General features: G+C 40.3%; 1 protein-coding gene and 1 long non-coding RNA gene across 5 annotated transcripts in view; one reads left to right on the top strand and one right to left on the bottom strand.

Annotated features, from left to right (window-relative positions):
* GRM5 (glutamate metabotropic receptor 5) overlaps positions 1 to 17,485 on the bottom strand; it is a 555,198-nt gene that overhangs the window by 205,550 nt on the left and 332,163 nt on the right. The window lies entirely within an intron of this gene.
* LOC114886584 overlaps positions 1 to 17,485 on the top strand; it is a 259,298-nt gene that overhangs the window by 201,350 nt on the left and 40,463 nt on the right. For all 3 annotated transcript variants that reach the window (XR_003791365.1, XR_003791364.1, XR_003791363.1), the window contains one exon: positions 12,704 to 12,778. This is a non-coding gene — a long non-coding RNA (uncharacterized LOC114886584). The remainder of the gene's footprint in view (positions 1 to 12,703; positions 12,779 to 17,485) is intronic.

Genomic DNA, 17,485 nt, shown 5'->3' with positions numbered 1-17,485 from the left:
TTCTGACCACAACACTATGAGATTAGTAATTAATTACAGGGAAAAAAATGTAAAAAACACAAACACATGGAGGCTAAACAATACATTAGTAAATAATGAAGAGATCACTGAAGAAATCAAAGAGGAAATCAAAAAATACCTAGAGACAAATGACAATGAAAACACGACGATCCAAAACCTATGGGATGCAGCAAAAACAGTTCGAAGAGGGAAGTTTATAGCTATACAAGCCTACCTTAAGAAACAGGAAAAATCTGAAGTAAACAATCTAACCTTATACCTAAAGGAACTAGAGAAAGAAGAACAAAGAAAACCCAGAGTTAGCAGAAGGAAAGAAATCATAAAGATCAGAGCAGAAGTAAATGAAATAGAAACAAAGAAGACAATAGCAAAGATCAATAAAATTAAAAGCTGGTTCTTTGAGAAGATAAACAAAATCGATAAACCATTAGTCAGACTCATTGAGAAAAAGAGAGAGAGAACTCAAACCAATAAAAGTAGAAATGAAAAAGTAGTTACAACAGACACCGTAGAAATACAAAGCATCCTAAGAGACTACTACAGGCAACTCTATTCCGATAAAATGGACAAACTGGAAGAAATGGACAAATTCTTAGAAAGGTATAACCTTCCAAGACGGAACCAGGACGAAACAGAAAATATGAACAGAGCAATCACAAGTAATGAAATTGAAACTGTGATTAAAAATCTTCCAACAAACAAAAGTCCAGGACCAGATGGCTTCACAGGTGAATTCTATCAAACATTTAGAGAAGAGCTAACACCCATCCTTCTCAAACTCTTCCAAAAAATTGCAGAGGAAGGAACACTCCCAAACTTATTCTATGAGGCCACCATCTCCCTGATACCAAAACCGGACAACGATACTACAAAAAAAGAAATTTACAGACCAATATCACTGATGAATATAGATGCAGAAATCCTCAACAAAATACTAGCAAATAGAATCCAGTAACACATTAAAAGGATCATACACCACGATCAAGTGGGATTTATCTGAGGGAATCAAGGATCCTTCAATATACACAAAACAATCAATGTGATACACCATATTAACAAATTGAAGAATAAAAGCCATATGATCATCTCAATAGATGCAGAAAAGCTTTTGACAAAATGCAGCACCCATTTATGATAAAAACTCTCCAGAAAGTGGGCATAGAGGGAACCTACCTCAACATAATAAAGGCCATATATGACAAACCCACAGCAAACATCATTCTCAATGGTGAAAAACTGAAAGCATTTCCTCTAAGATCAGGAACCAGACAAGGATGTCCACTCTCACCACTATTACTCAACATAGTTTTGGAAGTCCTAGCCACGGCAATCAGAGAAGAAGAGGAAATAAAAGGAATCCAAATCGGAAAAGAAGTATAGCTGTCACTGTTTGCAGATGACATGATACTATACATAGAGAATCCTAAAGATGCTACCAGAAAACTAGTAGAGCTAATCAATGAATTTGGTAAAGTTGCAGGATACAAAATTAATGCACAGAAATCTCTTGCATTCCTATACACTAATGATGAAAAATCTGAAAGAGAAATTATGGAAACACCCCCATTTATCATTGCAACAAAAAGAATAAAATGCCTAGGAATAAACGTACCTAGGGAGACAAAAGAGCTGTATGCAGAAAACTCTAAGACACTGATGAAAGAAATTAAAGATGATACAAACAGATGGAGAGATATACCATGTTCTTGGATTGGAAGAATCAATATGGTGAAAATGTCTATACTACCCAAAGCAATCTACAGATCCAATGCAATCCCTATCGAATTACCAATGGCAGTTTTCACGGAACTAGAACAAATCATCTTAACATTTGTATGGAGACACAAAAACCCCGAATAGCCAAAGCAGTCTTGAGGGAAAAAAACGGAGCTGGAGGAATCAGGCTCCCTGACTTCAGACTCTACTAGAAAGGTACAGTAATCAAGACAATATGGTACTGGCACAAAAACAGAAACAGATCAATGGAACAAGATAGAAAGCCCAGAGATAAACCCACGCACCTATGGTCAACTAATCTATGACAGAGGAGGCAAGGATACACAATGGAGAAAAGACAGTCTCTTCAATAAGTGGTGCTGGGAAAAGTGGACAGGTACATGTAAAAGAATGAAACTAGAACACTTCCCAACACCATACACGAAAATAAACTCAAAATGGATTAGAGACCTAAATGTAAGACTGGACACTCTTAGAGGAAAACATAGGAAGAACACTCTTTGACATAAATCACAGCAAGATCTTTTTTGATCCACCTCCTAGAGTCATGGAAATAAAAAAAAAAATAAACAAATGGGACCTAATGAAACTTCAAAGCTTTTGCACAGCTAAGGAAACCATAAACAAGACGAAAAGACAACCCTTAGAATGGGAGAAAATATTTGCAAACGGATCAATGGACAAAGGATTAATGTCCAAAATATATAAACAGCTCATGCAGCTGAATATTAAAGAAACAAACAACCCAATCTAAAAATGAGAAGAAGATCTAAATAGACATTTCTCCAAAGAAGACATACAGATGGCCAAGTAGCACATGAAAAGCTGCTCAACATCACCAATTATTATAGAAATGCAAATCAAAACTACAATGAGGTATCACCTCACACCAGTTAGAATGGGCATCATCAGGAAATCTACAAACAACAAATGCTGGAGAGGGTGTGGAGAAAAGGGAACCCTCTTGCACTGTTGGTGGGAATGTAAATTGATACAGCCACTATGGAGAACAGTATGGAGGTTCCTTAAAAACCTAAAAATAGAATTACCATATGACCCAGCAATCCCACTACTGGGCATATACCCAGAGAAAACCATAATTCAAAAAGGCACATGCACCCCAATGTTCATTGAAGCACTATTTACAATAGCCAGGTCAGGGAAGTAACCTAAATGCCCATTGACATACGAATGGATAAAGCAGATGTGGTACATATATACAATGGAATATTACTCAGCCATAAAAAAGAATGAAATTGTGTCACTTGTTGAGACGTGGATGTATCTAGAGACTGTCATACAGAGTGAAGTAAGTCAGAAAGAGAAAAACAAATATCGTATATTAACGCATGTATGTGGAACCTAGAAAAATGGTACAGATGAACCGGTTCGCAGGTCAGGAGTTGAGACACAGATGTAGAGAACAAATGTATGGACACCAAGGGGGGAAAACCGCGGTGGGATGGGTATGGTGGTGTGCTCAATTGGGCGATTGGGATTGACATGTATACACTGATGTGTAGAAAATTGATGACTAATAAGAACCTGCAGTATAAAAAAAACCAACCAACAAACAAAGAAATAACTAATACTAAACTTTCTTTGGGTTATTTGTATGGAAATATGTTAATATAAATGTTTCAGACATTACATGAAATTTCTAAAAATCTTATATATTCTGGTATAATGTTATAAGTCATGATTCTAGTTATTACTTATAATGTATACCTCAGAAATAACTAAATTTCCTTGTGAATTGCATTATTATGAACTTTCATCAAATCTTTAGCCGTGGTCATTTTTAAGTCTTTTGTCATTTACAGACAGTACCGGGTGTACCCTGATGCTTTTGCAAAAATGTTCCTATAAAAGCGTTTCATCTTCAAGGAATTCATGGAAAAGACTCTGACAAGTACAGGTTTCTGGTAACTGACTACACTGCTGAACTGAATGAATAAGCATTTTCAGAACTCTAATGGAAAACTGATGAATTCATAAAAGTGCTAACAGAAGATCAAGATGAAAAAAAATTAATTACATGGGACTGAGTGAACTGATGAGGATGATTATAATGTTTGTGACTTTCTGTTTGAATAATAATAAAAAAAATCCCACAAGGACTCAGAGGCAAAAAATATACAAATCAATTTTCACTGCAAAGTAAAGGAGCTTTACTGTGGAGGATTCCTGGACTGAATGTCAATATTATGACATAGTTTGAGTGTGTTTCATGTTTGGTAATTGCAATCATTGTTGCTTTTCTTGTCGTCATGCATTTACAATGCTTGGTGTCAGTATATTTATCTCTTATAAAAATAAAATACAGTGTGTGTGTGTGAAAAAAAAATGCAGACCTACTAGAGAATGGACTTGAGGTCATGGGGAGGGGGAAGGGGAAGGTGTGACAAAGTGAGAGAGTAGCATGGACATATATACACTACCAAATGTAAAATAGATAGCTAGTGGGAAGCAGCCGCATAGCACAGGGAGATCAGCTCAGTGCTTTGTGACCACCTAGAGGGGTGGGATAGGGAGGGTGGGAGGGAGGGAGATGAGGGAAGAGATATAGGGACATATGTGTATGTATAACTGATTCAGTGTTATAAAGCAGAAACTGACACACCATTGTAAAGCAATTATACTCTCATAAAGTGAAAGGCTTAAAAGCAAAAAAAAAAAAAAAAAAAAAGAAAATGAAGCTCTGGATCTGACTGTTTACTGAAGCTTCTTTTTTTCAAGTATATAAATAAAAAACTGATTATGGAATCAGACCCCATGCAAGGTTTAGAGTTACCAAACTTCCCTCATTTTCTAGGCCTTATCTCTGTCAGTATTATCCTTTAAAATATGTGCAGTGGTTGCGGTGGGGTGCCATGAAGATCGCTTTCCAGGACCAAGGGATTCATTTTCTCAGCTGCCAGGAGTGTTGACTGCTGACGACTCCCAACTGAGCCCCTCTCCCACCAGTTACCTCAACTAAAGGAGCTAGGAAGCTGCCTCACACCAGGCACTCAACATCCATGGGAGCACCCTGCTTCCAGTGACTGGTAGATGTGGAGGTACAAAGGCAGACCCTGTTACTCAAATTGGGGACAACTCTGAGGGGTGAAGTAGCAATCCACTGTAAGATGAAAAAGTGGTACATTTTGGATCAGGCAGGAGCAAGGCCAGCAAGCACTCGTGTGCCAAATAAGTAGATACTCCAGATTCTATGTCATCCACTACTATTAAATCAGTAATTCTCCCAAAGCCAATACCTATGTCTGCATGGGGAGTCTCTCTTGACCCAATGACAGAAGAGAAAAAAGCTAAGCTTGCTTAATGGATGAACTGGTGTATGGGTACAAGGCAAAACTGGGCTGTTGCTACGCCACAGACCTCCTTAGGGTGGCCCTGAAAAAGTGGTGAGAGAAAATCCTCCCAATGGGCAGAGGTTTGATGGATATTCACATATGTGAAAAGTGGCCTAAAGTAGAATATATATGGATTACTGGACAGTGTTGAATGTCTGGTTAATCAGGGGCCTGCAAGGGACAAAAAAAGGAAATCAGCAGCAAGGAGGTCTGGGTAAAAGACATGTGTATGGACCTAGGAGAGTGGCCAGAGTGTGAAGAGCTTTGTGTTGCATGTTAATCAGAGAGCATCCACCACAGAGGAGGCACCAAACAACCACCTGATAGCAGCCATTCTCTGTGACAGAGCACAAGGGGCTCAAAAGAAGGGTACCTACTGATTATGCACGTGTCTAACAGCATGGGCTCTCATCCTCCAAGATTGATCTAGCTACTGGCAGTGTCCAAGGTTTAACCTATAAGCAACAGAGACCATGTTCAAGTCCCCAATGTGGCAATATTGCTCAAGGACACCCACCAGCCACTTGACGGCATGTTGTCTGTGTTGTACGTCTCCCATCTTGAAATGGGCAGTGATTTATTTTCACTGATATCAACACATAATCCATTTATGGATTTACCCTTCCTGCCCACAGGACCTCAGCCAGCATCACTAAGTGACAGTTCACAAAATGTCTGATCCACCAACATGGGATCCTGCATAATTTTGCACTAGAACAAGGGATTCACTGATCAGCCAAAGAGGTATGGCAGTGGTCAAATATCCATTAGATTCACTGGTCCTATCACGTACTGCACCTCCCAGAAGCTGCCCACCTTATAGAGTAATGGGATAGCATCCTGAAGGTACAACTGAGGTATTAGCTTGGGTACAATGCCCTGCAAGGATGGGATATCATTCTCTAAGATTTAGTGAACATCTTTGATGTATGAAGTGGTGCTCTGTCTCTAGTAGATAGAATACATTGGTTCATCAACCAAGCATTGGAACTCTGAGAGGTACCACTTACCATCACTCCAAGTGTCTCGCTTGGGGTATTTGTATTTTGCCACCCTAGACATCTAGGTTCTGTGACTCTAGAGGTCCTGGCTCCCCAAGAGGGATGCTTCCAGCTGGGGACAAGCAAGTATCCTAATAAACGTTTAGCTTTAGCTGCCACTTAGTCACTTTAGGCTTCTTGGGTGAAGAGATCCGCAAGCAAGGAAAGGAACCACCATCCTGGCCTGGATAATCGACCCAATCACCAAGAAGAGGAAGAGCTGCCAATACACAATGGCCATAATGACAGGGAATAGTATGACTGCCACTTGGGTGAATCACTGGAGTGTCTTCTGGTACCTCTGTGTTCCAGCTTGACAGAAAATTATCAAGTGCATGGATTATGAAGGACATGATGCTCAGGAGCTCAGATCCCTCAGGGATGAAGCTCTGGTTCACCATCAGTAGGTAAGCTATTAGGACAAGCATAGCCAAGGGTGCTTGTCAAGAGAGGGAAATCTAAAATGGGTAGTAGAAGAAGGATAGAGGATTGAGGAAGATTGAGTCAGTTAAGGATTCAAGGTCAGCATCAGAGGTGGGACCTATAATTTGTTCCACCAACCTCCCTTTGGTTTGTTTCCCCAGGACAGTAGACCAATCAAAATCTTGGCACAGCTATTTCTGGTCAACTCAGTATATGAAGCAACTAGATCCAAACGGTACAGGGAATAGACTGTGGTGGATACAGGGAAGCTGCTTTGTCCAAGGTACACCTCATCCATAGGCACAGTTATGCGATTCAGAGGTACAAAGGGAGACAACTTGCTTCAAAAGGGGAAAGGTTACCAAGCTTAAGAGTACTGAAGGATCAGAGAAAGTGTCCTGTTCCACCTGCCTCACAGTTTAGCTTCTCTTTCTGTCCAGTTCTCCTTTGCTTATCCTTCACAGGTGTTGTTACCAAGAATACCCTACAGTAAAGCTCCTACAAAATCCTCAGATTTTTGGTGTCTGTATCCTGGAGACCCAGCCTATGACATTGTGTTACAATCCCCAAAGGAAATTCAGCTAATCTTACGTATTTGGTGTTTACTTGACTTTATGGGAAGGTGACGTGTACTTGAGGGTAACTTAAAAGGTGCTTTGGGACCATTTCTTAGGGTCAAAACTATATGATTCATTGAATTAAGACTCATTACTAAGGTGTTATTGGCTGAATTATGTCCCTTCCAAATTTATATGTTGATGTCTCAACCGCCAGTATCTAAGGATATAAACATATTTGGAGATAAGGTCTTTAAAGAGGTAATTAAGGTTAAATGAGGTCCTGGGGGGTGCTTAATCCAATTGGAATCATGGCCTTGTAAGAAGAAGAGATTAGGACACACAGAGAGACACCTGGGGTTTGCATGCACAGAGGGATGACCATGTGAAGAGGCAACAAGAGGGTGGCCAGCTGCCAGCCAAGGAGAGAGGCCTCAGAGGAAACCAACCCTGTAGCATCTTGATCTTGGAATTCCAGCCTCCAGAACAATCCTTTCTGTTGTTTAAAGGCCCAGTGTGTGGTATTTTGTTATGGTCACTCTAGCAAACTAATACATGCAGGGATGTTTTAAATGAGAGGATTGCAGATCCTATTTGATTTAATAAGCAAATATTTTCTCAAGATGGCCAACTCAAAATGGAGAATTCAGTCTAAAATCTTGCTGTATATAAACTCTAAATCATTAGTAGATGTCAATATCCAGGAGAAAGGTCTGGGTCCCACCAGATAACCATTCCCTGGCATGTGTTGTTACCTCACTTGGAATAATCAAGATCCCTAAAGCAAATATTTAAAGAGAGAAAGAAGCCTCTTCTCCATCCTAGTATTCCCTACTTTTTGGATTATATTCTAAAGAATAAGAATTGTAATCTCTTTCCAAGAAACCTTGTGTATAGGATTGGACACCTGAATAATGGGATAGGAACGCCTAGTATTACCTTAAAATGCCTGATCCCCAATCTGTGGTCACAGTGGGACTACAGGCAGGCCAAACCAAGCCCAGTTAGGAGTTTTGAGTCCAAAGTAAAAGGCTGGGCAAAGGACAGTAAAGTTGCAGCTACCCCTATGAGCTCCTTGTAATAGCTGTAGTTTCTCACATCCTGGTTCTTTGCTTTCTCCCGTAAGAAATGGGATAATAATTAATAATAACTATCATTAAAATAACAATACAACAATTAAAGTACAATAATACAACATCTAACATTTATGAACACTTACTATGTTCTGGCTAAGGTCCTAATAACTTCCTATGCATCACCTCATTAACCTTTATAATAACCTGAGTATACCAGTCAGCCCCTTTGGGCTGCTATTCCAAAATACCGTGGACTGAGTGGCTTAAACAACAAACATTTATTTCTCATGGCCTGGAGCCTGGGAAGTCCAAGATCAAGTTGCCAGCAGATTCTGTATCTGGTGAGGGGCTGTTTCCTGGTGTCTAGACGGCTGTCTTCTTATGCCCTTACATGGCTGTTCCTTAGTGCATGCACAGAAAGAGGGAGGGGGAGGGGGGAGGGAGATGGGGGTGAGGGAGAGGAAGGGCACTCTTTTAGAAGAGCCCTCTTTTAGAAGGGCACTAATCCCATGATGGGGAATCTACCTTCATGACGTAATCTCATTTTAAGTACTTCCCAAAGGCCCCACCTCCAAATACTACCATATCAGGACCTCAACATATGAGTTTGGATTGTGGGTGTGTGGCGGGGGCAGGGCACACAAGCATTCAGCCCATAGAAATATCCATTTTAAGGAAACTGTTGGTAAAAGCACTTAAGGACCTGGCCTCAGGTCACATGATAAGCAAGGGGCCTGATTTTAAATTCAGAACTTCTCTACCGAGCCTACACTTTTATACACAGAGCATCAATAAATGTCTTCTCTACATAGAGCATCAGACCCAGGACAGGGACCATCACATATTCCTCTCCCAAAGAAAGCTGCTTCTGGTAGAAAGAGAAGCCCAGAGTATAAGAGGAATTGAACATTTTGAAAATTATTTTCTCATCCCTGAGGCTGTTCGGAAATATTTAATAGGCCTACGAGAAAAAGTGAATGCGTGACTCTGTCTGACCCTTTTGTTCTCCTTCCATTCCTTCCTTTCTTGCCCTTATTTAGTCCGTAGCAAAGGCATGGAACTAGTGTATTTGCAAAGTGCTGCTCTTGAACCTGGGGATGCAAAAGTGAACAAGACAGACACAACCCCTTGCTTTCGTAGGACTTTTTTTCTTCTTACCTCTGCTTTTTCTATTCTCTCCTAATTACCTTTTTTCAACCTACTGAAGGAAGAAACCAATTATGCATAATTTAGTAAACCCTGTATACCCTAGGTCAGTGGAATGCATATGTGGTCTCACTTCCTTTTGTTTACATGAATCTCTTCCTCTCTTTGTTTTCTTATTTTCACATTTTCTTTTCAGGCCTTATTTATTCTCCCAATTTCTAGCATCAGCATACATTTATTACAAAATACGATTCCATATCCAATGTCCAAGAGGCTCGAATCTTGTTATAAATACCTAAGAAACTATATTTATATATTATAGGTAAGACAGATAACACGATTGCCACCCACATCCTAAAAGAAGTCTGGGGCTCACCTTCCACATGTGTCCAGAGTAGGGTTTGGATGAGATCAATGGTGGTTGTCTCTCCTGGCTGCCCATCACAATCACCTGGGAAGGTCTGAAGACACATCAGAGCTTGAGCCCCACTCCCAGGGACGCTTCCTTAATTGATCAAGTGTGGGACCTGGGGATTGGTATTTTGTGAAATTTCCCCAGGGGATTTTAATGGTAGTCAGTGTAGACAACCACTGGACTGGAGGATTTCTTTTGGTCCTTTATCGTTTTAACATTCAGTCACCCCTAAATGTAACCTTTATAAAAAAAGATGCTAAAAGTATTACTGTGTGGCAGGCTCAGATTTCATCTCCACACCTCTAATTTGGTTAATCAGCTTCTGTGGTGAGGACGTGCCCCCAGTGTAGTGAAGGTTTTGACGTGGAGTTAGGTGATGCTGCCTAAAGACAGCAGGGGTATTTTTCTCCTCCTTGCTGCCACTCATCATGTACTGCAGTAGCTTTTCTCTCTGCGTCCTGCTAATCTCAGCTCCAATCCATCCTCTGTACACTGCCAAGAAAGATTAATCTTTCACAGTCCAATCTGATCATATCCCTCCTCTGTATGTCACTCCCCTTCAGTAATTGCTGTTTTCCTCAGGATCAAGTGCAAACTCCTGGGGTATGTCACACAAGAAACTGCCTTCGTCTCCCAACTTATATTCACATGCCTACACTCTACATATTTCAGTCGTATTAAACCAGTAATAACCAGTCTTTTATAGCACTTACTACATGTCTAAACTAAAGGTTTTTACATACATTAATTGATTAAAGACTCACAACAACCCTATGAGTTAGTTAGATACCATTGTTCTCCATTTTATCCACAAAGAAACCAAGACTCAGAGAGGTTCAGTAACCTAAAGTCAAACAGCTTGAATTTCATGGACTTGGGATTCAAAATCTGACGCTTTGAGCCCAAATTCTGTGCTTCGTGGCCACTATGTTATTACCCCTCTCACATTTCTTATCAAAGTTCATTTGTTGTTCTGTTTTGAAAGTTCATCTTTCACAAGATCATCAGATATTGATTAATATCTTTGAACCTTTAAGATTCAGCTAAAGTGTTTTCTCTTTTAGAAACAGTCTCTAAGCCCTCACACTTCACTCTGCCTTAGTACCTCTCTGCTGTTATCCAGGCACTGGTCTCAACATCTCTATCCTGGCATTTATTGTACTATAGTGTAATTTTTATGTATCTCCCTCAAAGTGGAGTGAAATACAATTTGTGAAATCCTGGAGGGCAGGGGAGGTGTCTTCCATCTGTGTATTGCTATCATCCACCACAGTTGAGACTAAAGTCCTGACAGGGGGTGTTTTTGTAGAGTAGCCATATAATTTATCATCCAACCCAGGACATTTTTGAGGGTGAAACGGGGCACTATTAACAGCTGTCCAGGGATTAGTAGGTATAGACCTGGATGTACAGTTACCTTATTTTTAAAACTGCTAAGGTGATTTCCCCCATGTCTTAATGTCAAATTCTCTCAGACAGAATACCGAAATTGATCTACCTTCAAGTAAATCCTTTTATTTTGCCGGAAAGGTTGTACCAATTCTCCAAGGTACAAATGCTTTTAATTCTACAACATCTATATTTTTTCTGACCTACCTTTTTTTTTGCCTCACTGTGAGGCATTCGGGATCTTCCCCAAACAGGGATTGAACCCACTCCCCCTGCAATGGAAGCCAGGAGTCTTAACCACTGGACTACCAGGGAAGTCCCTATACTTTTTCTAATAGCTAAGTTTAAATCAAAATTTAGTAGTCATTTATAGAATTGGTGTCTCATTAAAGGACATGCTATTTAGTTAGTGGTGACAAATCATTGGTGTTGTTAAGAGAAAGCTCATGAAATCGGTGATCTTACAGTAAAGATAATTGCTGATTTACTTGGTATACAGATTGCAGTGTTTGACGATTAATGAAGTTGAACCCTCTCTCTCTCTTATTCCTGCTAGATGACATCCAAGGAATAATTCTCCATCTCTCTGTGTACCTCTTTTCTGAGTCCCTTGAGGGGAACACCAGTGGATAATCTGACTGGTCCTAGCTTAGTCATTCATAATATGGTCACTGGTACTTGAATGTCTGGGGTTGACTCCTAGTTCTGCTACCTGTTAGCTGTGTAATCTTGGGAAAATTATTTAATGTGCCTGAGTTTCCTCATCTATAAAATATTAGTAGTACCTACCTCGTATAGTTATTATGTTAAGTTAATATCTCAAAACACTTAGATCAGTGCCTGCCATTTGGTAGGTTATATATAAGTATATGTAGATAAATGAGCAGTGTCCTTGCGACTATAAAGGCCATGCACATGTGTGAGGCCCCATTCATTTCTCTATCATATTAGAGGGTACTAGTTGGCTAAGCCACCCAACCTGCCCACCCCCAACTACTCAGCTTCCCTCATATAGGACACCTACCCATGTATTTCCCTCTGCATCTGGCTGAGAATGCTGGCTGTTACTTCACATTTCTATAGTGTGGGGCCTCTGGTTGGTGATGCAGTCATGAGGTTTTGATTCAAGCTGAGGAATAAGGAGGCCATTTAGGTCTCAAACTCCAGCTGTACATCAGTCATGCTATGGGCCATGACCCAATTAATATAACATGGTACTTTTCTTCTTTATGTGTAAGTCTTCAGCATTCTTTGGAGAGGAAGAACATTTGCCAGTAGGGGATTTGAACATTCTTTGTGCCTTCAAACAACCTCCATATATATTTGAAACTGTAGTCCTTTACTGAGTTGGTAAGAGGAGGCCGAAGAGCATTAAGCTATGGTGGATCAATGCAAAGGAAGTAGCGTAACTGGGCACAACTGCTTACCCACATGTGGAGCAAAGTGAGAGCATCTCCTTGATATGATCTAAAAGATTGAATGAGAAAGGGAATAACATGAGATTCAGACCTATTTAATGATTTTTCTTTGTATCAATCTCTTGTAGACATCTCACGTTTTGGGAAAGGTTGGATGGGGGAAGGAGGCAAAGAAATGGTGTAAACACTAAAGACTTTGAGATGTGAGTATTGGATTTTAACTCTGTCTCTGCTATTTAACATGTGATCTTTCAAATTGTTTTTCTTTTCTGAGCTTGTCTTCATCTGTAAATGTGTAAGACCGCCTCCACCACAAGGATTAGTGACCATCACATTAGACAATGTATGTGAAAGATCCTCCCACACATAGCCTTGTACACTGAGGATGTTCAGAGCTGAGTAAATGACTTATTCTTTCTAAAGTTATTTAAAGAGTTTCATGGGAAAAGTGACTTTAGCTCCCAAATTTTAGGAGTGATAAAGACTGGCTTTCCTGGCTCTACTGTGTATCACACCTGGACACTTTAGAGACATCACCTGGTTAACTACACATAAAATCTCACTTGCTTATTAAAAAACAGAAAACATTTACCAAGATCCCAATATGAAGCAGATACAATGGTAGGAGCTGCTTTATGCAAATGAATGATAGAATAGTTGCCCTCAAAATGCCTAATGGGAGAGGCAAGTAAACAGAAAATTATGGTACCATATTTTATCAATTCTAGTTTCCATGATTTTTTTTTTTACATTTTTGTGAAATGTGACTTACAATTTGATAGCACCTTGTACATGATAAACATGGTAAATACTGTTTTGGAAATAAGTCTAGGCTGCTCTGGGAAGGGTAGGAGAGATTAGACATCAGAGAAAGCTTCCCAAAGGAGAAGATGCTTAGTTATGTGGAGGGATAAGTGAGTGGACTAAGGAAGGAGAAAGCAAGGAAGAGAGTGGCATGTGCAAAGACACAATCAGATTAGTAATCATGTTGAGGGCCCCGTAAAGTGTTCTGTGTAGCAGTAGCATGGGGGAGAATGAAGAAGGAATTGATCATGAGGTTAATGATTAGTTGGAGATCAGGTCATATAGAGTCAGGTTAATTGATCTGGACTTTATCTGATGAGCAATAAGGAAGCTTTTAAGCAGGGTCTGACAAGCTTGGATTTGCAAATATTGATAGATTTCCCTGGACTGCTGGCATGAAAGAAAGTAGGCAGTGACAGTAAGGACCAGAATGAGGAAGGGCGTTCTTGGAAATGGAATTCAAACCCAGTTGTCTGGGGTGAGGTTACCAAGGAAGTGTTCTGGAAAGGAAGCTACCTAGTGTCATGCTGACTGGTCAGAGCAGAAACCAGCATGTGCTGGGTTATTTGCCTAACCAACCTAAGTCAAAAAAGGCTGTATTTCCATGACCACTTCTAAGCAAGTGTGTGCTCCTGGCAGCATCACCATGTGCCCTGGGGGGAAACTTAAAGGGGCTTTGAATGTGTGAATGCCCCATTATATCTGAGTGTCTGAAAATCTCTCTCTTCAAACATGCACTGTACAAATGGCATCTGCTCTCAAATAGGAAACAACTGTGCCACTGGCGTTGGCAGGACGAAGTTCGAAAGAAAGCAAGTAACAATTCTGCTGCCTACCAAGCTGCCTCTTCCAGCTTCTTGCTAAAGGCCCCTTCGGTTCTCTCTCCTCTACCAACCAGAGGGAAAGTGCTGCATACTCGCATTCACAACTCCAAACATTTCAAATTAAACTGCCCCAGGAGTTGAATTACCTCAGTTAATGTTTCTCAGCATTGTGGCACTCCTCAATCAAGAGGTTTCAAACAAGATTCCCTAAAGACAGGCATTGTTCCTTCATCTGTTCAAAAATAAAGCACTTGCAAAGTGTTCACCACAGAAAGTGTTGTTTGGTTTCATAAAAATGGTGGCTGGGAAGAACATATTGGCAAAAAAATAGAAAAAAAAAGAAAGGTCTGGAGAAGAATAGTTTCCAGCACATCCCTAAGAAAATTTTATTGAAGCCCTTTTATTTTTAGGGCCTGAAAGAAACTTTGCTGAGCAACTGACCATATTGCCTGGGACTGGATTCCTCAAGAGCCCAGGGAAGCAGTAATAGCAGGACACGAATTCCCAACAACCTGGGATCAAATCATGGCTCTGTCACTTACTACTTGTAGCATCCTAGACTAGTCACTAAAGATCCTCAGAACTCATTTTCTCTGCCCTCACAGAATAAGTGTGGATGAAAATATAGCATATTATTATAAATCGCTTTGCAAAGTATAATGAGGTATTTGACTCTAAAGGATCAAAGTTATTTGCCAAAAACTTGAAGAAAGCAGTCTTTTTTTGGCCCCTAGTCCATTAATTAATTCAAAAATGTCATTGAAATTATATTTGCTGGATGGAGACTAGATGGCAGAGTAGAAGGATGTGAGCTCACACCCTTCTTACAAAAACACCAAAATCACAACTAACTGCTGAACAACCATCGAAAAAAAAAGAAAAAAACAGAACACAACAAAACGCTGGAACCTACCAAAAAAGATATCCTACAACCAAAGATAAAGAAGAAACCACAACACTTTGGTAGGAGGGGCACAACTGCAATAAAATCAAATCCCATACCAGCTGGGTGGATGTGCCACAAACCAGAAAATTTATACCACAGAAATTCTCCCATAGGATTGAAGTTCTGAGCCACAAATCAGTTTCCCCAGCCTGGGGGTCTGGCAACGGGAGGAGGAACCCCCAGAGAATCTGGCTTTGAAGGCCAGTGGGGTTTGACCACAGGAATTCCACAGGACTGGAGGAAACAGAAACTCCACTCTTGGAGGGTGCACATAAGGTCTCGTGCACACCAGGACCCAGGGAAAAAAGCAGTGATCTCATAAGAGCCTAGGCCTGCTGGAGGGTATTGGAGGGTCTCCTGCAGAGGCAGGGGGAAGCTCTGGCTCACTGCAGGGACAAAGACACTGGCAGTGGTAGTTCTGGGGAGTAATCATTGGCATGAGCCCTCCTGGAGGCTACCATTTTCTCACCAAGACCTAGCCCCACCCAACAGCCTATAGGCTCCAATGCTGGAAGCCAGGCCAAACAACCAACAGGGCAGAAACACAGCCCCATCCATCAGCAGATAGGCCACTTAAAGTCTTCCTGAGCACACAGCTGCTGGGTAAACACAACCCTTGACACGGCCCTGCCCATCAGATGGACAAGACTCAGCTCCACCCACTAGTGGGCAGGAACCAGTCCCTTCCACCAGGAAGCCTGCATAAGCCACTTAGATAGTCTCATCCACTAGGGGGCAGATAGCAGAAGCAAGAAGAACTACAACCCTGCAGCTTATGGAATGGAAACCAAAATCTCAGAAAATCAGACAAAATGAAATGGCAGAGGAATATGTCCTAGACGAGGGAACAAGATAAAACCCCAGAAGAACAACTAAGTGAAGTGGAGATAGGCAAACTACACGGAACAGTATTCAGAGTAATGATAGTAAAGATGATCCAATATCTCAGACAAAGAATGGAGGCACAGATTGAGAAGATACAAGAAATGTTTTACAAAGACCTAGAAGAACTAAAGGACAAACAGAGATTAACAATACAATAATTGAAATAAAAAATACACTAGAAGGAATCAATACCAGAATAACTGAGGCAGTAAAAGGGATAAATGATCTGGAAGAATGGTGGGAATAACTACCATGGAACAGAATAAAGTAAAAAGAATGAAATGATGACAGCCTAAGAGACCTCTGGGACAACATTAAACACACCAACATTCACATTATAGTGGTGCAAGAGGAAGAGAGAGAGAAAGGACCTGAGAGAGATAATAGCGGAAAACTTCCCTAACATGGGAAAGGAAACAGTCAGCCAAGTCCAGGAAGTGCAGAGTCCTATACAGGATGAACCCAAGGAGGAACATGCCGAGACACATAGTAATAAAACTGACAAAAATTAAAGACAAAGAAAAGGTATTAAAAGCAACAAGAGAAAAGCAACAAATAACATACAATGGAATTCCTATAAGGTTATCAGCTGATTTCTCAGCAGAAATTCTCCAGGCCAGAAGGGAGTGGCATGATATATTTAAAGTGATGAAAGGGAAGAGCCTACAACCAAGAACACTCTGCCCAGCAAGGCTCTCGTTCAGATTCGACAGATCAAAAGCTTTATAGACAAGCAAAAGCTAAGAGAATCCAGCACCACCAGACCAACTTTGCACCAAATGCTAGAGGAACTTCTCTAGGTGGAAAAGAACAGGCCACAACTAGAAACAAGAAAATTAAAAATGGAAAAGCTCACTGGTAAAGTCAAATATACAGTAAAGGTAGGAAATCATCCATACACAAATATGATATCAAACCCAGCAACTGTGAGAAGAGGAGAGTACAAATGCAGGATATTGGAAATGCACTTGAAATTAAAACACCAGCCACTTAAAATAATCTTGTTTATGTATAGACTGCTTTATCAAAACCTCATGGTAATAGCAAACCAAAAATCTACAATAGATACACACACAAAAAAGAAAATGCAATCCAAACACAACACTGTTAGTCATCAAATAACAAGAGAACAAAAGAGGAAGGGAAGAAAAAAGACCTACAAAAACAAATCCAAAACAATTAACAATATGGCAGTAAGAATATACTTACTGATAATTACCTTAAACATAAATGGGTTAAATGCTGCAACCAAAAGACATAGACAAGCTGAATGGATACAAAAACAAGACCTCTCTATATGCTGTCTACAGGAGACCCATTACAGATCTAGGGAAGTATACAGACTGAAAGTGAGGGGATGAAAAAAGATATTTGATGCAAATGGAAATCAAAAGAAAGCTAGAGTAGCAATACTCATATCAGAAAAAAAAATAGACTTAAAATAAAGACTG

The sequence above is a fragment of the Monodon monoceros genome, unplaced genomic scaffold (genome assembly GCF_005190385.1).
Source record: "Monodon monoceros isolate NGI ecotype Baffin Bay Population unplaced genomic scaffold, NGI_Narwhal_1 Super_Scaffold_7, whole genome shotgun sequence".
Classification (NCBI taxonomy): domain Eukaryota; kingdom Metazoa; phylum Chordata; class Mammalia; order Artiodactyla; family Monodontidae; genus Monodon; species Monodon monoceros.
The sequence above is the reverse complement of the archived record's forward strand: the minus strand, read 5'-3'. Positions and strand labels throughout refer to the sequence as shown.